The sequence below is a fragment of the Melanotaenia boesemani genome, chromosome 19 (genome assembly GCF_017639745.1).
Source record: "Melanotaenia boesemani isolate fMelBoe1 chromosome 19, fMelBoe1.pri, whole genome shotgun sequence".
Lineage (NCBI taxonomy): Eukaryota > Metazoa > Chordata > Actinopteri > Atheriniformes > Melanotaeniidae > Melanotaenia > Melanotaenia boesemani.
In genome coordinates this window covers 1,869,028-1,894,977 of record NC_055700.1, presented here as the reverse complement: position 1 = coordinate 1,894,977, position 25,950 = coordinate 1,869,028, and positions in this window count along the sequence as shown.

Sequence of the window (25,950 nt, the reverse complement as noted above, 5' to 3'; positions counted from 1 at the left end):
CAGTGTATTGGATGAGGAAAATTTACCCTCCACACCTGCGCATATAAAGCAACCTTTGGGGTTTCCACTTCTGGGGGCTCCGGGTGGTCTTGGTGGAGGGTGGTGGCTGCTGATAGCCCGGGTCTCTGGGCCGCCCCGGTCTGCCTCTAGCCTTCATGGAGGTGTGGTTACGTTTTTACGATCACACTCATCTTAGAGTCCTCAAACTCTGCTGACAGTCACTGAGTCGTCCAGCGGGTTTATACACCAGAGCTTTTGTTTAGGTTTCTGTGTTTCTAGTACTCTGGTTTTTGCAGGGATACATGTTGGTTTTTTCAGCTTGCTCGTCTCTTATAGGTGCTCATGATGATTGTTTTCCTGTAAAAGCCACAGGAAATGCTCTGCTGTGTTTCTGTACAGGTGCAGCAGTTGGTTGATGTTTGGATTGAAGTGTTGTTGCTTCTGCCTGGTGTATCTCTGGCTCTTCTTTCTTTTCTTTCTTCTTTTCTTTTCTTTTCATTTCTGTTCACACTTTTTTTTATTTAAAGTCTGTAATTCAAAATAAATAAATAAACAATAATTTAAATAAAAATCCTATTATCAAGAGGAGCCTTATACCCATGAAGCTCCTCTTGGCAGTTTGTTCGGCACGACGCAGCAGCCAGACCATCATTCTGCTGCCACCGTGCTGGACAGGACAAGTTAAAAAGAAGAAAACAAAATAAATGAATTGTAGAGGACGCCATGTGCATGAAACAGTTAAAACACTTTTAGAGCTACATTTTGTCTTTATATCATTTTAATGACAAGCTCATTAATCTACACTTTAAGAAAATCCCTGCAAAGCTGCAGCGTCTCAGAATTTACAGACAAAAACTTTCAGGCTCATGCAGGAAAAAATAGAAATTGTTCTTGTTTGTGAGCAGAAGGAATTGCATCAATTAGAAATGTCCTTAACTGGCAAGAAGGAAGGGGGAGGATGGGGGGCAAAACAGTGAAAGCAGGTGAGACTGATTTAAAGTCTATTAGTCAAGCAGTAATCAGCACAAACAGCTGACTGGTGGGATTCGGGGGGGCTGGACAAAGCAGAACTGTAAACAGGAGGTTTGCTGTCTATCTGGCCTCCACATCCTCCCTCATGGAGGCAAAATGGTGCAGGGAGGGGTGCAGGGGGGAAAAGCAAGAAATCGCAGGTAACAACAATGTGTGTGTGTGATTGTGTGTGTGTGTGTTTGAATGTGTGAGCAGTATCTCAGCTTCCATACTCTTCTGACAGCAGGAGATAAACACAGGCCTCTGCTGCTGACCACATGATTTATCAACATGAATTTCACCCTCATTCTCCATCTTTCTCTCCCCCGTCTTTCCTCGGTCCCCCTCCTTCACTTTCTGAGTGACGGTAGTCTCAGACAGAGCTCACATCAAAACACACACTCCACTCATTAACTGTCAAAACGCACTAATGAGAAATAAAGAGATTGTCAGAGTATACTGGATGGAGGTGAGAGAGCAGCATACTGGGAGACACAATGAAACTGAGACAAAGAAAAAGAGGGGGAGGCGCAGAAGAAGAAAATGTCAGAAAAAAAACTTCTTTTTCTGAGAGAGAAAAAAACAGGATTCATCTGGAAGATTAAAAGCTGAAAACTGTTGCTAGGGTCTTAAAATCTAAAGAAAGCTAAGATCTAAAGAGAAATTCTTTTCTTTTAGTGAAAGAAATCTTCACAGCTGCAGAGAAAGCCTTGACACATGAATCTATGCAAGCTCACACACCTTGCAATTAGACTCTTCCCTCTGCCTGCTTACAGCGAGCGGGCTCTGGTGTTGAAAAGGGTGTTAACACCTCGTCTTCCTGCTTGCTCGCTCCTTCCTCCCTGCCTTCATTTCCCTCATGCTACCCCCTCGGCTTGGCCCCCACTCAGAGCATGATTTGGCCAAAAGGTGTGAGACGCTCAGAACCAGAACAGGGACTCGCGCCGCTGGAGATGGAGATGGAGGGGAAGAAGAAATAATGATGTAGGGAGAGCTGGAGGTCTGTGTGTGTGCAGGACTGGTCTTCCATGTGTCGTGTTGGAACAAGCGGGAGCTTGTTTACTTACCGTTTGGACCGTGTTGATTGTCCCATTCTAACCCTGATTTGCTTGATGAGTTTGACTTTGCAGAAGTGCTAACTAGACCTCAGCTGAATGCCCCCTCCCTCTAATTCCAGAGGGAAATTGAACAAGAGCTAGCTTTTTTCTTTTTTTTGTCTAATTTTCTCTTTTTAAAAGTTGATCCTAATGATGTAATTTATGTAATTTGGATCAGCCTGCTGAGTCCTGATACTTGTTGTCTTTTTAGGGGACATGTCCTTGATGGTCTTTGCGGAAAGAGACACATCTGTAATTTTCACATTTGTTTTATAGAATAGTTGCTGCAATATTTTAATGAATGGCTCTTTTGGGCATCTTCATTATAAACTCTTATTTTGCAAGCGTATAGGTAAGCCAGCATCGTTGTCAACGAACGTAAATCTATCTGTTCACGCAGAATTACACCATGGGTTAAAGCCTTTGGTATTAAGGGGCCCAAAGTGTGCCAAGAATATACCAAGAAGATATTAAGAGCTACAGTGTGAACGCTGCACGTGACAGACACGATGGCCAAGCATGAAATCCGAGCTCTGCATTAAAAGCTAGTGTGTGCAAATATCTCGGCTTCTATGGGGGCTTTGTTTGCAGGGAACGTCTGTTTTGTTTGAGGACGTAAGAATGTGCAAACAAACTCTGATGCAGATTAAAGAAGCAAACTCAAACGTAGCTCTGGGTTCGCATCAAGTGGACTAAATACATTAAGGGAACTACAACACATGGGCATTGTGGGTAAACGGGGAGCAATGTCTCATGAAAGAAGTCTGTAAAAGTTCTGATAGAAATCTGATCAACACAAGATGCTGGGATCTGATGCAGCTCCATGTTTTACTCTGATAGGACACAAGCTGTCCTGCATTAACCAACAGAAGAACCTGTTTTCTTCTTTGTTAGTTGTTACGACAAATATGACAAACTCATGTTACGTTTCCACTTGGTTGTAGTTCTACAGGGAAAAAGATGCATTTATAGTTTTATATTCACATTGCAGCCATCTTTTTTTCTTTTTATCTAACTTGTCCTGTCCAGCACGGTGGCAGCAGAATGATGGTCTGGCTGCTGTGCTGTGCAGAACACATTTGCTTTACCAAGAGGAGCTTCATGGGTATAAGACTCCTCTTGATAATCTAATTCATTTTTTTTTATCTTATTTATTTTGAATTATGAAACTTATGTAATCTTGCTGGACGTGGCTGGAGGGGGACAGAGACAACGGAGAATAATGGAGAGAAGTAAAAAGGAAAGTGGAAAAAAGGAAGAGGAGAGAAAGATACAACAGATAGAAGCAACAACCCTTCTGTTCTACCCCGGGAAGGAGAGGGGTCCGGGGAGGCAGTAGGCACCCCGTGAAGGACCCCCAGAGCAGGACAGGCCAGGAGCAGCTGTTCACATGACCATCCGAATCGTAATCAAATCTGCGCGTGATGTGCCTGAAGTTTTCACTAAACTTAGTTTAACTTATCTTTCTCTTACTGTTCACAATAAATAGTCACATTTCCAGTCTGATAGCTTGAAACCATCGTTAGAGGAGTTTTAACAGCAGGAAAAGTGCAGGATTACCTGCCTCATCTGGAAAAGATTCAGATGTGCTGCACACATTACGCTGCAGAGCAGGCTTGTGTTTCCAGGTATTCCCGTCTGAGTGAGTGTTTCCCCCCAGTAGCTCTTACTGATATTGACAAGTAGAGACTATTTAGACAGAAAGAAAAGTTGGTCTGTTTTTGGACCTTATCCTTTTCTGCACACTGTGTATTGATCAGGTCTGTTTTTAATAGACTGCTGTGAGGTCCATTAGCCAGCGGTGATGACAAAGCATTATGAGACTAATGTGTCCCACGGGACGGAGGTGCCGAAGAAGGATGAGGAGGACACCTCAGCAGACGACGCTGCTCTGCTTCTATTATCTTTGTTTTTTATAAAAAGTATATATTTTTATATAAATATATATATATATGTATATATATTCCTATATTATTCCATATAATTCCATATATTATATGTATATAAAGAAATATATATTTATATAATGTTTTATGTTGTGTTTTGTTTTACATATTTTTGATTTTCATTTATTTATTTATTTGTTTGTTTATTATTATTATCTACAAGTCTGTTCACTGCTGTCTCTTGGAAATTGTGTTTAAATAAAATTGAACTGGAACAGAAAATTATTTTATCAGAGAAATAATGTGAATAATATAAATTAAATTACTGAATGACGCCATGATTTTAGTGTAGTGTTGCAGCAGGGAAACATCTAAAATCTACAGGACAGTGGCCCTCGAGGACCAGGGCTGAAGATCCCTGATGTATAACATCATTACAGCCTTGTAGAAAAATGTTCAACTGAAACCCGGAGATTTAATGTGATGATCAACATAGAACATTAAAGTTCTGACAAAACCAGGGGCAGATTTACAGGGGGGGCAAGGGGGGCAACTGCACCCATCCATTTAAATTAAAGCTGTATTCACAAAAAATTAAATGAGACAAAATAATAAATAAAAAAGATAAACTTTTGCCCCTAAAAAATTTTTACACCCCTGCATCAAACTCCACCTGCCTGGACATGTAGAAGACAACCTGTCTGCAACCTGCATGGTGGAGAGTCCGAACTTTTAACAGAGTTAAACTAAATGTGTAATATTTAGGAATATTAATACGTCTGTTAATCACCTGCTAATATTGACTCAGTCACGTGTGATTTGCTGGAGAAGTTCCCGGGTCAGTTAGTTTTGATGACAGTAAACACAAGCGCAGATTATGGAACATTTGGATATTAAAAAGTTTGTGAAGTCGCTGTTTCAGGAGGTGAAGTGTCATTTCTACGTGATCAGTATGAGCAACGAGACGGATCAATTACACCACATTCCATCAGACTGGGAAAATAACTGACTGAAAATGTCTGTTTTTTGTATTTATTATAAAAAATCTTTTTTTAACTTAAGCCTAAATATAGTCCTTTTTTCCTAAGAAGAAAAAAAGATAGAGTGTTTTTATAGATCATATACACCCTGACTGGTCCTCGCACCACTCCTTGTGTACATTTTTCTAGCTCTGCCACTGGACACAAGAAGATTACAGGACAATACAAAACTACTTTAACACTCGCCTGCTGGCCGTTACAAAGCTTCCAATGTTCCCGTTTACAGTGTAAACGTAGCCGTCGAAAAAGCCTCTGAACACATGTTTTCCTCGTACAACCCCCAGAGCGCCCTCCAGTGGCAGACTGAACATCTGCTCGTTCTTTCTGAGTCATCGTACCGACATGTCTGCCCTCTTCAGCTTTTATGGAAAATGATTATGAACCCTCCCTTGAAAGTGACCGTGCGTTAGCATGTCATCTCAGTCTTTGCTGCAGATGTGTTTTGCAGTTTAGGAAAAGAAATTAAAAGAAAAAGAAGGAAATTAGATGCACTTTAGTAAGAACTCAGCTAAAATGGAAGCCATTACAAAAGCAACATAAAGTCATAAATATTGTAATTATTTAAAGCTTTGGGTATCTTCTGCTTGGAAATAGTTGGGAAAACTTATTAACTTACTTTATAAATACACTCACTGTCCACTGTATTACCTGGACCTCAGTTCTCTCCGTGATAGTTGGAACGAGGTGGTGGAAACATTCCTCAGAGATTTTGCTCCGTACTGGAACGATAGCATCACACAGTTGCTGCAGAGTCATGATGAGACTCTCTCTGTCTGCATCTGGGGGTTGTGGTTTGGGGTGTTGTTGGATTTTCTGTTGCTGGTGTTTGGGTCTATTCCCTGTTCTAGTCTGTTTCATAGTTTCTCTTATTGGTTGTCTTTGAGTCTCATTTCCTGTTTTATTTTGTAGTCCTTTGTTCATTACGATCTGTTCTACTTCCTGTTCTCTACACACCTGGTTTCATCTCCTAATCTGATTCACCTGCTCCTCATTTGGTTTTGTTCTCCTCAGTGTATAATTACTCCTTGGTTTCTTTTGCTTGTTACCAGATCATCACAATTCTCCAGCTTCATTGTTATGTTTTTATTAGCCTGCTTCTTTTTGGGTTTCCAGCGCTGTAAATCATAGTTATCCTGCTTGTGCAGCATCATGTTATTGCCATTAAACTTTCCATTCCTGCATCTGACTCCTCACCCTGCATTTGGGTGCTTATCCTCAAGCACAGTGACATTCCCGTTCCACCACATCCCAAAGCTGCTCTACTGGACTGAGATCTGGTGGCTGTGGAGGCCGTTGGAGTCCAGTGAACTCATCATCATGTTCTAGAAAGCAGGTGGAGATAATGTGTGAATTGTAGCCTCAGTTTCCTGTTCTTAGCTGGCAGGAGACACCCGGTGTGTCTTCTGCTGCTGTAGTCCATCTGCTTCAAGGCTGGATGTGTTGTGTGTTCAGAGATGATGTGCTGCAGATTTTGGTAGGAACCAGTGCTGACTGGACTTCCTGTTGTCCTTCTATCATCTCCAACCAGTTTGCTCATTCTCCTCTGACCTCTGACATCAACAACTGGATATTTTCTCTTCTTCAGACCGTTCTCTGGAAACCCTGGAGATGATAAAATCCCAGTAAATACTCAACAACCATGTCTTTCTTCCTTGTTCTGATGCTCAGTTTGAGCTCCAGCAAGTCGTCTACATGGCTACATGCTGCCGTGTGATTGGCTGGTTGGATATTAGTGTAAACACATTGAACAGGTGAACTTAATAAAGTGTGTATTTTTTGTTGAGTGCAGTGTTAAAAACATCTGAATTACATGAGAATAAAAATCAAATAAACCTTGAACATTTAGCTGCTTGTTGATTTGTGGAAACTGTAAAGAAAAGAGAAATGTCTGCAGGCAGAGTGTCCTCAGAGCTGACTGTGCAGGGTGAATAATGTGCAGTTGCTTACTGTTAATTTGTTTGTCGTCTCCTGCGCCCGTGGCGACCATCAGGCAGATACAACTGTGTAACCGTCCCCCTGTCATCCGCTCCCTTCTCTTATTTCATGCTCAGCTGGGAAGCCATGTTGTGTCTGTGACTGAGGTATCTGGCATTCAATCAAAACATCTGCAGGACTGAAACTGTCTTCTTTCCATGTTTGTTGATTATTCTCAGACACAGGAATTGCTCCAGAGAAACAGATGCTCTTCAGTCTTTTTACACCTTAATTCTTTTTTTTCTTTCCGAACTTGTACTCCTTTTTCAGCCTCCCCTATCAGATCCCCTCCCTCCATAATTACCACTTATTAATTTTAAATGAGAGCTCTAACACGTTGCAGGGTTTTAATACAGCCTGTTAATATGAGAGGTAATTTATGGGGTGTGTGAGATGAAGGGATGACGGAATGAATGTCGTCCATCACAGAAATCATTATAGACTGGAAGCTCTTTCACTCTTGCTCTATCAAAGGAAGAGACTCTTCAATGTGAGCTGATGCCTCAGAGGTGAGTGTCAGGTAGTCCTCAGACAAAGACGTCTGGACCCATTTTTAGGCTTTTTTTCTGTATATACGCAGCCAACATGTAAAAAAAACCTGAAGCAAACATATTCTTCCATCTCCGCCTGCACTCTTTCTCTCCTTCTCCTCCACAGTTTCCTTTCTTCTCCTCTCCACTCCTGTCTTTGTGTTGCATGCCCCATTTCAGAGGCTTTTCAGGGGCTGAAGTGGCGCTTGGCTATGCTGAAGTGTCTGCACTGCTGTGCCTGAGCCTGCAATTCACAATCTGCATGTGTGTGTGTGTTGGGCGGGTGTGTGTGTGCCCGAGCCTGCAATTCACCAATTTCACCGCTAATTAGCCCACAAAGGCGACCGGCAGGGAGGAGCAGAGGAGGAGGGAGGTGGAGAGGGGTGGCATACGCGGGAGGTCCAGGCCTAAAGGGAGGGGGGGTGGTGATGCTGGCACAGCTGAGACTCGTGGCACGGGACCAGACGGACGTCTTTGTGTTGTTGTGTATCTGTAACGGTGTGTTGGAGCATGTATCCCGTCTCCGCTCTCTCTGGGTTGGTTGCAGCTGTAGTTCAGCGAGTTTTAACTCCTGAGGCTGGTCCCAGCATGCCCAGTGGTCCCACTACGCCCACTGGCACAGACTGCTGGTCCTCTGCCATCACTGCCTCGGTCTGTGTGTGTGTGGGCATGGGGGAGACGGAGGGAGAAAGCAGGAAAGAGAGATTCACATCCCTCTGCCAATTGTTTTACTACATCTCAGACTGGGGCCTTCCAGGGAGGCGGGCTGCCTGGACCCTGGCCCATCAGAGCTGTGGAGGCTGGCCAGTGTCTCCATTGTTGTTTTTGCTATTTGTGTTTTCTATTTACACACGTAAAATATATTTAGATACACCTTCTCATTCTAGAGGAGGATGTCGGAAAACGGATGCATTGCATCAGTGTGTCTCATTGGTCTGCCTGCACTGACACCTGCTCATCAGCTGTCACTAATAATGGAGATTCCTCAAAATGACGGTAATATGTTTTTTTACTGATCAACATGACCAAAGCGTGCGGAGGCAGAACAGCTGAGATGCAGAGAAACATGGTGGCCAGATTTCAGATATTTTCAAATCATCGTCAGCAGCAGCGACTTCATGAGTTCACTGTTTAATAAATGAGTGATGGAGGAGAGACGGAGGTGTGTTACACACTGCAGACTTTATCTGAACATGACATGATGAGGTTCTCCGTGTAGCTGTAGTACTGACCCTGGTACTACTGCTGTAGTACTGACCCTGGTACTACTGCTGTAGTACTGACCCTGGTACTACTGCTGTAGTACCGACCCCGGTACTACTGCTGTAATAACCACCCTGGTACTAGTGCTGTAGTACTGACCCCGGTACTACTGCTGTAATAACGACCCTGGTACTACTGCTGTAGTAACGACCCCGGTACTACTGCTGTAATAACGACCCTGGTACTACTGCTGTAGTAACGACCCCGGTACTACTGCTGTAATAACGACCCCGGTACTACTGCTGTAATAACGACCCTGGTACTACTGCTGTAGTACTGACCCTGGTACTACTGCTATAGTACTGACCCCGGTACTACTGCTGTAATAACGACCCTGGTACTACTGCTGTAGTAACGACCCCGGTACTACTGCTGTAATAACGACCCCGGTACTACTGCTGTAATAACCACCCTGGTACTACTGCTGTAATAACCACCCTGGTACTAGTGCTGTAGTAACGACCCCGGTACTACTGCTGTAATAACGACCCTGGTACTACTGCTGTAGTAACGACCCCGGTACTACTGCTGTAATAACGACCCTGGTACTACTACTGTAGTACCGACCCCGGTACTACTGCTGTAATAACCACCCCGGTACTACTGCTGTAGTAACGACCCCGGTACTACTGCTGTAGGAACGACCCCGGTACTACTGCTGTAGTAACGACCCCGGTACTACTGCTGTAGTAACGACCCCGGTAGTACAGCTGTAGGAACGACCCCGGTAGTACTGCTGTAGGAACGACCCCGGTACTACTGCGGTAGTAACGACCCCGGTACTACTGCTGTAGTAACAACCCCGGTACTGCTGCTGTAGTAACGACCCCGGTAGTACAGCTGTAGGAACGACCCCGGTACTACTGCTGTAGTAACGACCCCGGTACTACTGCTGTAGGAACGACCCCGGTAGTACAGCTGTAGGAACGACCCTGGTAGCACTGCTGTAGGAACGACCCCGGTACTACTGCGGTAGTAACGACCCCGGTACTACTGCTGTAGTAACGACCCCGGTACTGCTGCTGTAGTAACGACCCCGGTAGTACAGCTGTAGGAACGACCCCGGTACTACTGCTGTAGTAACGACCCCGGTACTACTGCTGTAGGAACGACCCCGGTAGTACTGCTGTAGTAACGACCCCGGTACTACTGCTGTAGTAACGACCCCGGTACTGCTGCTGTAGTAACGACCCCGGTAGTACAGCTGTAGTAACGACCCCGGTACTACTGCTGTAGTAACGACCCCGGTACTACTGCTGTAGGAACGACCCCGGTAGTACTGCTGTAGTAACGACCCCGGTACTACTGCTGTAGTAACGACCCCGGTACTGCTGCTGTAGTAACGACCCCGGTAGTACAGCTGTAGGAACGACCCCGGTACTACTGCTGTAGTAACGACCCCGGTACTACTGCTGTAGGAACGACCCCGGTACTACTGCTGTAATAACGACCCCGGTACTACTGCTGTGGTAACGACCCCGGTAGTACAGCTGTAGGAACGACCCCGGTACTGCTGCTGTAGTAACGACCCCGGTACTGCTGCTGTAGTAACGACCCTAGTACTACTGCTGTAGTAACGACCCCGGTAGTACTGCTGTAGGAACGACCCTGGTACTGCTGCTGTAGTAACGACCCCGGTACTACTGCTGTAGTAACGACCCCGGTACTACTGCTGTAGTAACGACCCCGGTACTGCTGCTGTAATAACGACCCCGGTACTACTGCTGTAGTAACGACCCCGGTAGTACTGCTGTAGTAACGACCCCGGTACTGCTGCTGTAGTAACGTCCCCGGTACTACTGCTGTAGTAACGACCCCGGTACTGCTGCTGTAATAACGACCCCGGTACTACTGCTGTAGTAACGACCCCGGTAGTACAGCTGTAGTAACGACCCCGGTACTACTGCTGTAGTAACGACCCCGGTACTGCTGCTGTAGGAACGACCCCGGTACTGCTGCTGTAGTAACGACCCCGGTACTACTGCTGTAGTAACGACCCCGGTAGTACTGCTGTAGTAACGACCCCGGTACTGCTGCTGTAGTAACGTCCCCGGTACTACTGCTGTAGTAACGACCCCGGTACTACTGCTGTAATAACGACCCCGGTACTACTGCTGTAGTAACGACCCCGGTACTGCTGCTGTAGTAACGTCCCCGGTACTACTGCTGTAGTAACGACCCCGGTAGTACTGCTGTAGTAAATGTCTTGGTACATCTTATTAAACTTCTCTTGGTAATGGTTCGTGGTTGGTTGCTGTACTGTTACATCCCATCAGCCCAAACATAACAGCTTCTGGATCCTTCCTTGGACATACAGGCTCTGTGTGGGATTTCCTGGTATCAGAGATAAAGTATGAGTTGATGTTATGTGCTGTGTTAAAGTGACAGGTGGATGTTTCAGTACTGAGGCTGCTCAGCTAAACTAACCTGTACAGACAGGCTACTGTCCACATCTGTCCACGTCTGTCCTGGTCCAGCTCAGAACCAGCTGTAAACTGGGCCATTGAGGAACGTTCTGTTAGTCCAGGTTAAAGCTGATGAGGAAATGTTGTGTGTTTATCTGCTTGTAAATGAAGTGATTGCAGCATTTCATGCTTGTTGGCTTATTTTATTGCATGAAATGTTTGGTGGGTCCAGCTGGACCAAACAGACCTCCACAGGTGGGCTGCTGCATGGAAAAGTTTGTGAACCCCTCCTAAGGTTGGACAGTCTCTTATCTGTCTAAGCTGAGTCGACTTTTTCATTTTCTAATATAACTAGAATCACTTTAGGTGAAGCCGCTGTTGACCACCTAAATTATTTGCAGGCAAAATTGACTAAATCATGTTTGGGATTAACATGATGTCATGTGATGAATGACGGAGTCCTGCTGGTTGTATTGAGTCTTTGGAAGAGAGTAGGAGAGAAAGAAGCTCTGGTGGCTGATAGTTGTGTGTGAATGTCGGCCTGTGTAGAATATTGAGCTTTGGTCATTACTGTGTGTGTTACTTTTTTTTTTTTTTGTGTGTGTGTGTGTGTGTGTGTGTGCGTGCATGTGTGCCCTTGCGTGTAAGCCTACATATGCAGTATATGAATTAGGGCGGCCTGGGTGAGTGTACAATTCTGGACATTATGTCCCTGTCCAGCCCTGCCCTGTCACATAGAAAATGTACTGTAAAGATTGTCACGATTTGCAATTTAAATATATATATATATATATATATATATATATATATATATAATGACAGTCATGTTTAGTGCAGAAAGAAAAAGTAGGACTTTCTATTTGAAGTAAATTGCTCAAAAGCAGGCAGAGAAAAACATTTCTTTTTTCATTGTGGTCCAAGACTACTGCATGCTGGTTAGAAATTCTGTCTGACTTCACACTGCACCGCAAAATGTGACCATACCACATGACCATAGAACATGTCGGGAGCCACGTGACGCATTTATGCTGCAGGCAGACAGACGGACAGCTTCATAATTTGGTCCATTTCAGGGAGCTCAGCTTCCATCACTTGACGCTGCTAAACGGTGTCTGAAACTGACGTCGGCTCTGGGAGCGAACTTTGAACTCAGCACTGCCCACTAGTGGAGAAACTGATTTAACAATCATGGCAACACAAAGACATGGAAGTATGAGGATGGTGACGTATGACAACGTTTGAAATGGACGTTGCTATTGACATATGTAAGAGAGCAGAAATGGGCCTTAATGTGACACATCTGGTGTCTGAGGAAGAAGAGGAAGTTGTGGGAGTGACCAATATCCTCGAAAAGCAGATTGAAGTGCTGCCTCCTGGTGGACAGGAGGGTTAACACACCCTGGATATGTCCAAACTTTGATGTCTTCTCTGTCTTTTAGTGGACAGGAATTGGTTTTTAGAGTAGAACAAATAGTTTATGTGGCATGTCATGTTAAAAGTTTTGTAAATATTTGTAAAAACCCTCCTATAGCTGCATTTTAATGTAAATGGTTCTTTATAACTTTATTGTTTGATAAATTTATCTGGGTACCAGACCAGTGGCTTTATGGTAGAGTTAGATCTAATAACCACAAACAGACTCATGGTTGTTGGTTCCACGGGTTTTATACCATTGCTTCAGAAGTTTGTGTCACAAGTGGACGAGACTGGTCAGTCTGCAACTGTCCAGCTGTGTTGCAGAAATACAATCATACATTTCCTGTGCTTTGGAGAACTTTGAGCTGAACAATGCCTTAGATTCTATCACATTCAATCAGCCGTGGCGTGAGAAAGATTTCCTTCTGTTGTCCTTTTCTAGCTGTGGACTGTTCATGTTTTATGAGTTCAAGGATTTGTCAGCACAGCTGGAAAAAAATCTACTCAAGACAAATCCATGATTACCTACTGCTGCAGGGAAGTCAAGCAGACACTAAAACTTGTCAGATAATAAAAACATTTGCATTAAAAATGTCTTTACTGTCTTTTAAAGCTGCTTCAGCATCTTTGATGAAGATGAGAAAGAATATGTTAAATCTAATTTGGGAAACTTTAACAGTAGATCAGAGCTTTAAAAAATGGTGAAATAAAACAAGCCGAGCTACCAAGAGAAAAACGGCAGATATAGATAGATAGATAGATAGATAGATAGATAGATAGATAGATAGATAGATAGATAGATAGATAGATAGATAGATAGATAGATAGATAGATAGATAGATAGATAGATAGATAGATAGATAGATAGATAGATAGATAAATAGATAGATAGATGAGTCAACACTGCATCGGCTGCATGAGAGGAAATCTTCTGATTGATAATATTCTTCAGACGTCCATTTAGCAGCAGCAGACGGGGCTCAGGTCTCGGGTCTCTGGTCTCATGCTGAGTGATGGCTCTCTTGCCCCGTCTCCTCTCACCTCAGATGGATTAAAGCTCTGGACAGGTTTCAGCCTTATTGATCTCACCTGCCACGGCTGCTCGCATCTGATTGTGTGTGTGTGGAGGGGAGAGGGGGTTGAAATGGCACAGAGGACAGGGGCCACTGGGATGGGGTTAAGGATGTTTTTGCATCCAGTCTTAACTGAGCTGAAAGTGATCAATCTGATCTTTTTTTTTCTGTACAACTCTAACCAATAAAAGTGTGAAAATTCCCATTAAAATGAGAACTTGGTGCTAATTATAAGTTGTGAACACTGAGTGGTTGGAAGTATTTAACTCATTTAATGAGTTAAAACAAAATTAGAAACTTCTTGTTTATAGTTTTACACGAGTCTGTAGGACTAAATTTAAACTTAATGAGGCTGCTTACATTGATTATCTCTTAGTTTGACAGTTAACTGGTTCAGTACCGGTTGAAGGAGAGTTTCGTATTTTCTGTTGCTACTTGTCCCATAACATCCTCATGCAGGTATGCGAGTGCTTTTCCTATTTGGCCATAGAAGGTGGTGCTTTAATCTTGTGAATGATTTCATTGATTTTTAAAGGACCAGCAGCACAATCCGAATGACTGAACCCAGCTAATGTCACCGCATAATGGCTGTTTTTTACACTGTGTACTGTACGAGTAGTAAGTACTGATTTAGCCGAAGTCACCTCCATGTCAGGTTCAATAAACACGGCAGTTCATTAAAATTCACACTTTTCAGCTTTTCTACTACTTCTGCTAAATGCTGCTTTGCCATGTTTACTTTTGCTTTTTTCAACCTGAAACTGGCTAAAAACGCCTTAGCATGCTACATGCTCGTTCCAGATGATAACGTCAAACAGTACGCAGTAAGGACTGCATACTGTGTACTCCTTAGTAGCCTATGTGTAGTACGTAGCAGAAGGTTTAGAAAACAAAGCGAATGACTTGAGGGGAAATAATTAAATTAGCTTTGTTTTGGATGCAAGTGTTTCTTTTAAATAAAACTTGGTTTGGAGTCAAAGTATTTTCCTGAGCCAGCCTCTAGTGGCCATCGGTGGCACTGCGCTTTAAGACGTTTCATCATGAATATTCTGTTGATTCTCCAGCTCGTGTAATCAGTCATCTCAGGTGTTGGTCCAGCTGTTGACATGCTTGCTGTATTTTGCCTGTTACTAGGAAATTCCACCAGGAAACATCTGGATTTTAAGGGTGTAAAAATACATCTGGAGACAATGAAGGAAGTTAGGATTTGGCTAATATTAAGATCTGAGCAGAAAACACTACTGCTGTGGTAACTGATGATATTCCAGGTCCTTTAAACGAGGATGTAGGCTAACCATTCACATTTACTCCTGCCTCTGCAAGTGAACCTTATACACCATCTTTTCTTTGTGTAGCCTCAATTTCTTTGGAAGCACGTGGTAGCCATCACAAATACTCCAAGACTTAATTAAAAAATTTTTCTCAGCCATAGCCAGCATTTACTGGCACAGCCAGCAAACATCCACGCTTCCTGCTCAATGTGCTGGTCAATATTTGAATGCAAATGATTAAAAAGCCAAGAAAGAAAGAAGCTGGTTGGAACAATGGGTGGAGTTTAGCACTGACACTCACAGCAATCATAATAAAAAATAACGGAAATCTTTCCCCTTGCACACTAGTTGAATCACTGAATATTTGCTTTAATCTGCCAGCTGCCTGACATTCTTTTCCCTTTCTGCTTTCTGCATGTTCACTTTGGGAAATAATGAGAATTGCAAGTTTATATGACCATTTTAATCGTGCAGTGAAGCAGGCTTGCACAGTTCTGTGGGCGAGTGTTTGTGAAAATCTATAAAGAAACACTTCCTGGCTAAAAAACAAAGTCTCCACCTGGATATAACTAAGCTAACTGGTGGGAGCCTGCATAGATGATCATCGTTCAGCTGCAACAAGCTGATGCAATGAGCAGCTTCTCATTTCTTAAACAAGCATGTGGAAAGACATAAGTATCTTGTGTTATTGTTACCTCCACCAAGGCGGAGGTTATGTTTTCTGTCTGTTAGCAACACCGAACTGTTGGCATGCAGAGATACAAATGACACGTGACTTAGAGCACCAAATTGTTCTATAGTGTACACAATTAAAGATATAAGTAAACATACCTCACCGGCTGCACATAACCAAGAGGGAACGAAGTAGTTAAAAACAAAAAGAAAATCTTATATTGACAACACACATCTTCCTCCTGCAAAGCAGAACCCTCTTCATCCTCACAGCAGTCGAACACAACAAAAAAGGGTCGATGTGCAACAAGGAACGTTGGTCCGGTTCCTCCTCGATGTCATTACAAAAATCAGTGTCTAAAGAATATCAACTTAATAACACAAATAACCAAAATGTACAAACAATGACATAATATTCATGGATGTTAAAAGGTGGAGTTTAAAGAGGCAACATTTTGTTCCTTCGTCTACTTCTACATGATAAAACCTGTTCAAACATTAAGTTTTGTCATGCGGCATTGGTTTGTCTGTTAGCAACATAACTCAAAAAGTTGTCGACAGATTTTGATAAAATTTTCAGGAATAAAGGAATAAATTATTTGATTTTTTTGGTGATCCGGTGTAGGTACCTGGAGCCTCATGTACAAAGGGTGTGTACACACAAAAATGTGGCGTACACTCTTTGTCTGGGCAAAGATCAGATGTATCAAGAGTGAAATGACCGTGGAAAAGAGCCTCACGCCGAGTTCATGGCTGGTGTACATATGTTTCTACAGCTGGCGATGCTTTGGGACACTTACAGGTGATGCTGGGAAACTATTCTAATAAATAAATGCAAAAACTGTCCTCATACTGAGTGATGTGCACATTGAAGACATGAATAATTAACACTGATGAGCATTGAACTCGCCCACATGTCTGCAGTTACATTAGTGGCTATAAAAGCTGCACAACATGGTGCAAGAAATACCGTTAAAACCAACGGTTGCGTTAGCAGTATTAGAAGACGTAAATGGTACAATACGAAGCAAGCGTGTGTTCAGAGACAGAGAGGATTCACTGGCACGTGATGACAACTGGTTCATCAGCTGCTTTAAGTTTCCAGTCCTCCTGGAACTGTGCACAGAGCTGCAGCCGGCCTTGGAGCGCAACACAGTGAGAGGCCATGCAAAGTTCATATAGGTGCAGACCACACAGGGTTTTTAGCACCTGGGCATTACAGAGGGAGCCGGCAGACTGATCGGGACTGTGTCAGTCCACCCTGAGCCGAGCCATGCCAGCTGTGGGGGACAGAACTATCCACGTCAGCCAGGTATATCACATTCCCACAATGCAGCTGAACAGGTCACCATTAAAGTGCAATTTGCAGCGACAGCCGGTTGTCTTGATGTACTCTGAGCTATCGACTGTGTTGGAAGCGGTAAGATGCTGCTATAAAGTTGTTTCCAACTGTCCAACCTGCCCTAAACACTTGTTTGAACACATGTTGTCTTCGAAAGCTCGCACAATTTCTACAGTTGTCGTCCTCGTCTTCATTCTTCTTCTGCTTTTTTGCTCCCGTCCTGATTTTCTTCTTCTTTCTTTCGCTGGTCAAATGTCAGCCATTCTGCTCAGCACTGCTCCTGCAATTTCCGGTGGTATTGCTTCATCAACGTTGAGCGACGGATAGCTAAGCTGCATGAAAACGGACCAAATTACACACATAACCGACAAAGAAGACGGCCAAAACGCTCCGTCTGTCTGCATATCCGTCTTCTGCGTTGAGCATAAATGGGCCTTTAGAGGTGATTGCCAGGTGTTGGTAAGTCCGTTTTGATAAGTAATGATAGATTTCTTTGTAAAAATGGTCCATGTTTCCTTTGTAGAATTTCAAAACCCTAAAAAAAACTACTTTCGTAATTCGACCAACCGCAATCTTCTATGTAATCGTTCCAACGTTCAGTCCATCATACAGTCGGACATGGTCGGCATTCACAGGGCCCTAAGAAAGATATGACTACCGAGCACATGTACTTAAACTGGATCACCGTTTAGATCCAGATTTTTTACTACAGGGAGACCTGGATAATTTGGCCATAACATCTTCTAAAGGCCTGTTTCTGCTCAGTGCAGAAGATGCTGAAGGACGGACCTTTTCATCCGTCTTCTGTGTTGATTACGCGCGTAGGTTGATCAGTTTCTGGGAGCTTAGCAATACCAGATGGAGCAATACCACCGGAAATTGTGGGAGCAGTGTTGAGCAGAATAGCGAAAGACAGCGAAAGAAACAAACCAGAGAAGAAGAGGATCAGGAAGGGGGGGAAACAAGCAGAAGAAGAATGAAGACAAGCACAACAACTGTAGAAATTCTGTGAGCTTTTGAAGAAAAGATATACGAGTGTTTCAGGCATGTTGGGCAGTTGGAAACAACTTTATAGCAACGCTGCTAAACCGTGTCTGAAACTGAAGAGTGAATTTTCAACTCAGCACTTCCCACTTGTGGAGGAATTGACATAAAAGATGTAAGGAAGTATGAGGATGGCGACGTGTGACAGCGTTTGAAACGAGCGTCGCTTTTTACATACGTAAAGGAGCGTAAAGAGGCCTTTACTCATAGCCAGACTCATTGGCAATAAATAAATAAATAAAAAAATTACAAGATGAAATCATGGTAGATGTTAAAATCCAACATTGTTTGGCCCAGATCATGTTTATACTCTGAATCTAGAAGGTACGGGCTTGTGCTGTGGCTTGGTGGAGGCGCTCTGAGGGCTTCTAGTTGTTATTTTCTGCAGAGCGACTGGATGCTGGTTGGATCTCAGGATTGTTGGGAAGGAATTAATTAGATTCTGGAAACAAACTGATGTGTGGCACAACTTTTACATAAGAGATATTTTATTTAATGTATCAAGTGTTTGTAAATCAAAAATGTCCAAGTCAAGTTTCTGACTCCAGTCCACCTTTCTGATAAGCAGCTGAAGCCACAGGAGGAGGCAAACAGTTTTCAGTCCTTCTCACACACAGCTCATTTCTCCTCGCCTCATTTTTGGCAGACTTGTAGTAAAGGTGACAGAGTTTAGTGAGCAGACGTGAAAACACCTGAAGGCTGTTTGTCTCTGCAGATTCAGCATGAAGATTCATTTCATGAGGTAGACAATCAGCGCGCTTCATGCTCTTCTTATCTAACTAACTGATAAATAACACAGTCTGTCACAATGATAACAAGGTCAATTCAAGCGGCTGACCAGCAGCAATGTTTTCCCTGAAGCGTCGAGCGGTCACATCTGACGCCTCCACTGACCTCCATGCTAATGAACAAAACACAGGGAGAGAGGAAGAAAAGGGGAACAAATGAATGTGAATGAAAAGCAAATCTATCAGAAACACGCCTCCTTTAAATAACCCCCTTCCTCGTTCCCCTCCTCCACTCCTTTCCTCACTCCCATCCCCTCCACCCTGTTATATTTTATTCTCCAACGCGTGGTGAATTTAATAAATATATGCAAATGTGTGCTGTGGAACATGACGAGTGTAAATCAGGCGAGGATGTTCTTTGAGCGCTGCTGAGATTGAGGCTGAGAGCTGACCCTGGGTTAATCATTTTTCACTTCCCTATCGCATTCAATTCTGCTGCCTGTGTGCATGCACGCGTCCATGTGTGTGTACATACGTGTGCAACCACAGTGCGGCATGGGTGTGTGTGCATCTGGAAGCAACACACAATGCATTTTAAACTTTGTGTACATAATTAGGATAATATTTACTTTCAAATTTATGCAGAATGGGACATGCGTGCTTTAAAAGAACGTTAAATCTGACTCTTGGCATTTCACAAGTTTGCTATGGATTTATTTCCTTGGAGGAATATTTGCACGTTGAATTGAAGCGACGGCAGGTCTCTCAAACTGCACTTTGTGATTTTAAAGGGTTTTTCTGCAGTTCTGAAAGGTTAGAAGATCTGACAGTGTTGTGTGAGAGGTGTGCTTTGTCGTCTCCTCTGAGCTGCACCTTAAACTGAGCAGCACCAGGACTCATGTTGCAGCTTTGAACCTTTTGTCCTGCAGTCAGGTGGACCAGGTGTGTCCTCCACTGATGCATAAAAACTCGTCCTCCATTGCAGTCTGACAGTTCAGCATGTTGGATCAGTTTTACTCAGACTGTGGATTGGAATGTACTAGAACGGGGATGCAGGATCTCTGCGTGCACACAGCTGATCCGTACGGATTAAATGACTAAATATTCACGACTCAGGTAGATGGAGGGAAAATGTAGCATTTTAGCTCTGATGCAGGATAACAAACCTTCAACTAAGCTTTGTTGGAATAATTCAACAATTTAAGAAAATTCATATCCTGATCATTTTCATATACATTTATCTTCATATTAATGCTGAGGTTAAGTAGTACCAAACAGATAGCACTCAATAGATCGTATGTTTCTGAAGACTCTACAGAACCCAGCCTGAGTCCAAGCAAAGGTTAGTTTAGGCCAGTGGTTCCCAACATGTGGTCCCCTAAGTAGGTCCCCCAAAGAGCACAGTGGGTCCCCGAGGCTTTGACTGCTCTGAGCCAGTGTGATTTAAATGAAGGCCATGTCCACACAGAGATGAGTTGAGGTGTATTCGCTTAAACCGTTTATCATCTGGGTGTTTTATTGACATGGAACCAGTGTTCTGGGAGCATGAAAACACTTTGCACCATTTAATTAATGAGACATGTCTGAGAAACTCGTCCTTATTTTGGGGAAAAAAAGAAAAGAGTAAGAATATATGTTGCTAATTAGCTTAACTGTGGTTTTATCAAAGGAAAGGAGTCAACCAGAATGCATAATTGATGGTGAGAAGCAGCTAATGAAAGAATAAAACCAAGCATGGGGTGGGCAGGGGTCCGCAGCTTTACGGCAGAATGAAGGGTTGGGAACCACTGATTTAGGCTACAGTCTGACTCCAGCTGCAGCCTTATTGAGGTGAGAATTAGTTTAAATCATGCAGGCACGGTCCACACGCTCAGCACTGGCAGGGATCGGCTGAGAGGGCCGTGGACCGAGACTTAAGCAGAGTAAAAACACTCTTGGAGAAAGAATGAGTTGTAAACAACTGCTGCAGACTCTTGTGCTCTGTTGAACCCGTTTTACTGCTACAGCATCATAAATGACATAAATGCCAACTGGAACTTTATGGAAGAATATCCAGGACAGCAGGAAATTAAATATATTAAAATAGCTTTAAAATGTCATTTTTGTCATTGCTGCACAGATACTGGTGTAGATCAGTACACAAATCAAACACAACAGTTTATTGATTTTAAGGTCATTATTGTCCACGTCCAGAAGCGGAGCAGCGCTCAGAGCTTCATGGTGTCTGTATGTAAATGCAGTTTGTATCAGATAACGGTGGAAATGATCTACGAGGACCTGATGACGGGTCATTGCAGAATGAAAGACATGCAGAAGAAAAAGTGAAATAAAAGAACCTGGAGCCTGAACATTTAGGTCACACAGGATCTTCTTTTCATGCTTTCTTACTTCTACCTAGAAAATTTGAGTTTAATGTGACCATCAGAAACAGTAAAGGCACATTTATTTCTACTGTGCATTTCATAAAACAATTCAATGTGCTTTACATAATAAACTGATTAAACAGTGATTATTACATAATGAGGACTCAAAAAACTGAATAAAGTCTGTGGCCTGGGCTCTGGCCTGGATTCTGGCCTGGATTCTGGTCTGCAATCTGGCCTGGGCTCTGGCCTGGGCTCTGGCCTGGATTCTGGCCTGGATTCTGGTCTGCAATCTGGCCTGGGCTCTGGCCTGGATTCTGGCCTGGACTCTGGCCTGGACTCTTCTGGACCAGCTGACCTGAGTTCTTAGATCTAGGAATCCTGCCAGGTTTATATTCTCTGAACACATCACAGATGGATTTGTAGACCAGCATGAGAGTTTTAAAATCTAGTCTGTGACTGACTGGAAACCAGTGTAAACTGGAAACCAGTGTAAAGATGAAAAACTGGTGTGATGTGTTCAGATCTCTTAGACCTGGTTAAACTCCAGCAGGATCTGGAGATGCAGATGTTTGATGATCTTTCTGGGAAGTCCAGTTAAAAGACCAGTACAGCCATCCAGTCTACTGGAGATGAATCCCTGGAGGAGTTTGTACTGGTCTTACTGGGAGACTAAACTTTCTAATCTAAACCAAAGTAAAGGCCTACAGAGCAGGAAACAAGGAGAGGTATGACTGGTCTCACTGGTTTCTCTCCTCGTCCTGCAGATGAAGTCCTTCATGAAATTTGATCTGGGATGAAAGTGTCTGAGGAGATGATCTCTGAGGAGGAGGTGGGAGCATTAAACCGCTGCACGACGTGATCGCTCCTAAAGCTGCAGACATTTTACAGCCATGACCGCTGCAGCTGCACCGGAAACAAACGTTTCATCAGCTGAAACGCTGCAATAAAGGCTCCTCATCTAGTTACTTTAAATATAAAGCTGTAAATGCTGATACACCATCATGCACATGTCGTGTTTTCATTTATGTGTGCCCTAAAACACGTCTGAAGAGGAAGCAAAAGACCCGACTGCATCATTTTCTAAAGTTCTTCACTTCTTTACTTTGGTTTTCATTAAGAGAAAAAAATAATCAGGTTACTTAATTTATAAAAGAATAAAGAATGAGATCCTTGTAATAAAATCATTACCAGAGAAATTTAAATGAATTTTGGGTGGTAGAAGGAAACATCAGGTTCGTGATGTTCCCTTGGAGTGTGTTATTCTTATTGGCCTTTTCAGCTTTTCTCTCATTTTTTATTGTATGAATTTTAACAGGAAAAAAACCTTTTAAATGTATTAAGAGTCATTTTAGAGTTTCTCTTTTCACAGCTTAAATTTCCTCCAGACTTTAGGGTTAGCTCGAGGGTCTGAACACGATGGTTGTGGTGGAATGTGTGATGTCAGAAGACGGGCTGCGTTTAAACGCCAGCAGGTCACAGCCAGTCGGGTTTGTGCTGATGAGAGAAATTCCTGCTGGAGCTTTTCAGCTCAGATGAGTTCACGTTATAATCTGATCGCTTGCTGTGTTCTCGTCTCTGCCTTTTTACTGGCCACTTCTTTCCCTCATTTTAGGAACGTGCGCTCATTTAAAAACAGGCCTCAGCTTTTTGGTTTGTTCGCATCTCTGCTGAATCACAACTCCAACTTTTATCTTCCTGAGTATCACACAGTCGATCTCTCCTCAGGATTCTGTTATTTTCCTGGAGTTAATCAGCATCATCATGATGTGTTCAGACTGACTAAACATCAGATTTAATAACTTTAACGGCTGCTTTTAACAAAGAAAAACACAAAACACAGATCAGCAGTTATTTAGTAACTTTAAAAGAGTTCAAGCCCAGCAAGTTATTTTTAATATAGTTAGCTTAACAAAGAGAGAGACAGCATCCCAACACACCTGTACAAAGGTTTCCAGCTTTTGCCATGAAGCTGCAAAAGTTCACACCTGCTACTGCGGTGCGTCGCTAATTAAGGCCCCCTCACAACAACAGGTAGGAACTTAAATAAATGTTTTCGCAGGACAGAATAATAACAATGCAAAATATTTCAGCAGGTTTGGAGAATGTTTATAAAAATAAATGATAATTAAATTCAGCTACATTAGCACTGACTGTACTTACATCGATTACATGGTACATGCAGTTAATAATGTATTCTTCATGGTGTTGGGGTGAAACCTGATGAGGACGGGACTGATGTCGGGTCGGCTTTAATGGAGTATTGTAACCGTGAGGAGCAGCAACTGTGTGGCACATCATTTCTTGTTTACACAACTTTTATACCATAAATTATATTATTTGCCCAATAAAGACGAACCTAAGTTGCAAAGCAGTTTACTCTGGCTTTTGTTTTTATTTAACTTTTAGGTAGGTTCAAATATGTAGTTAAGTTTGGTTTTAAGTGAGCAGTGCATATATATATATATATATATATTACTATTATTATAGTGCTAATGTTATTGTACTATATATTATAGTATATTTTACAAAACTGAGCACATTAATTATAATATGTATCTGTTGTGAGCATGTTATTATTCATAACTGATACTTAGGGAGGAAACAATAACCACTCACTATAAAGGTGTTATTAGAAAAAATAAATGACTTTTTGTAGTCTCCATTAAGGCCCCGTGCCCCCATCACTCCAGCCATCGCACTGATGTTGTCCTAAACCTTTCAGGCATTGCAGCAAACGAGAGGTAAACTATCTCCCGTCCTCCTGCAGGTTCTCCTCTTGTCTTTTCCTGCTTCCATTTACCTGTTTCCTGTTTAAAAGCACAACAGAACTAGTCAATTAAAACATCACACAAACAAAAGTACAGGAAATTACGACCAAGACTGAAGGTGTCGATACAATACGTTTGGTAACACAACAGACTTTACACAGACACATGGAAACTGTCTTTACATGTTTACATACATGTTTATGTACATATTTATCCTGTACATACCCTGTCAAACTATACTGCACGTTTTATTACTTACTGTGTGTGTGCTTCTGCTTACTGCACCTGTACTGTTGCAACAAAGCAGTTTCCCCACTGAGGGAGTAATAAAGGTTTCTTCTTCTTTAAAATGGCCTGTGTGTTTATATCCGCTTGCTAACGAAAGGCAGCGTCTGGGAAGAAAAAGTGGTGAAGTTGTTTCTCAGCCTCGAGACGCTCCAGAAATGCACATAATAGACGTCACTGTGCCTTTAAACAAGTCCGGAACGAGGACTTTTAAGGTGGTAAAGTTACATAATGCATCTTTAACATGTAAATACAGCATTCTGGTGCACTCCTGAAACGAAGGTGAAAGGGCTGCACGCTGGTGTGGTGGATAGCAACGCGTCTTCACAGCAAGGTTTGAAAGGTGGACTTTCTGTGGAGTTCTCATCTCCAGGTATTCCAGCTTCCGTTCGCCAGTCAAAAACATGACTGTTAGGTTAACAGGTAAGAGATTTACATCAATAGAACTGCTGTACTTGTATGAATAAAGGTTTTAAAAAACACTTGCAACAGATAAAGAAGTACATTTATTAACAGCATGTGCTAAGAAATTTTAAATGTCGATCTTTTTAAAATACCGTGAACTCCATCATTGTAATTAATCATTGTATGCTTATAAATAATACACGTCGGTATTATCATTATTGTTATTACTATTATTACTACTGTTTTATTTTGGGTTCACTACCCCTACATTTAGCTGTTTTGCTAATCCCACATGAGCATCATCTGTACAAGTTCGACCTGGTTGTAAAGGTGACTGATCAGGTTTTCCAACCATATATAACACAACACCAGCTGGAATTATTAAAGAGGAGAAATAATCTACCAAACAGTCATTGTCTTACTTTTTGTGCAAAGTATAAAGCTGTGTTGTTTAGATTTGTGGTGTCATGTGACTCTGTTTTACTATAACTAAATAAAGAGATAATGTCGGTAAATGTTTCATATAATTTGGTAGTTTTAGTAGACAAACAGGACAGGAGATACGCTGGCCTGTTTGTGGTTTACTTCGTGTTGCATGTGTGTGTCTAAGCTTATGTTAGGTGTAGGGAAGCACATGGATGTTTGTTTATTTTTGCGATGTCTGGCTAGTATTCCCACCAGTGGGTTGGTTGTGATGTTTTAATTAGCATCTCTCGCCTTTTGGCAGACCAGCCTGTGACAGAAACATAAGTTTATGAAAGTGATTATTTTTATTTAGACTTTTTGTGTGTTTGTTTGTTTGCTTTTTTAATTTAGAATAAATATATTTTGAAATGAAAGCCAATTATTCTTTTTGTTTTTTCCTGTGAACTTTTTGTGAAGGAGTTCTCTTAAGGTCCAGAGGTTCAGATTCAAACATGCTTAGGTACCTCTAGCCACATTCATTTTTATTTTTATCTGTTTTTCTGTGGAAACACATTTGCAAATTGTTGTTTTCATTCTGACCCAACAAAAGATTCACATTACCAAACTCAGCTTTATTTATAAAAGCAAATTTCAGGCAGAAGAAGACAAAACCATTGATGGATCGATGTCTTCCCAGTAAGAAATTACAGCCCTGACAATTCCAGGAGAAAGGAAGTATGTTTTCCTCTTGCAGATGTCCATCGCTGTGTTTTTTCTCTTTGAGGTTTTGTTTCCTGTTAAAAAAGCTTCTTCTTCTTCTATTGATTTATAACCAGAAGCAGTGTAGAGCTGACTCTCAACGTAGCTGCTGCTCTCTATTGACGTGTTAAAGTCCAGTTTATTTTCTATAAACCTGTTCATGAATAAAGGCTTACCTATCTTTCAGGTGCAGTGGTATTTCTGATTAAA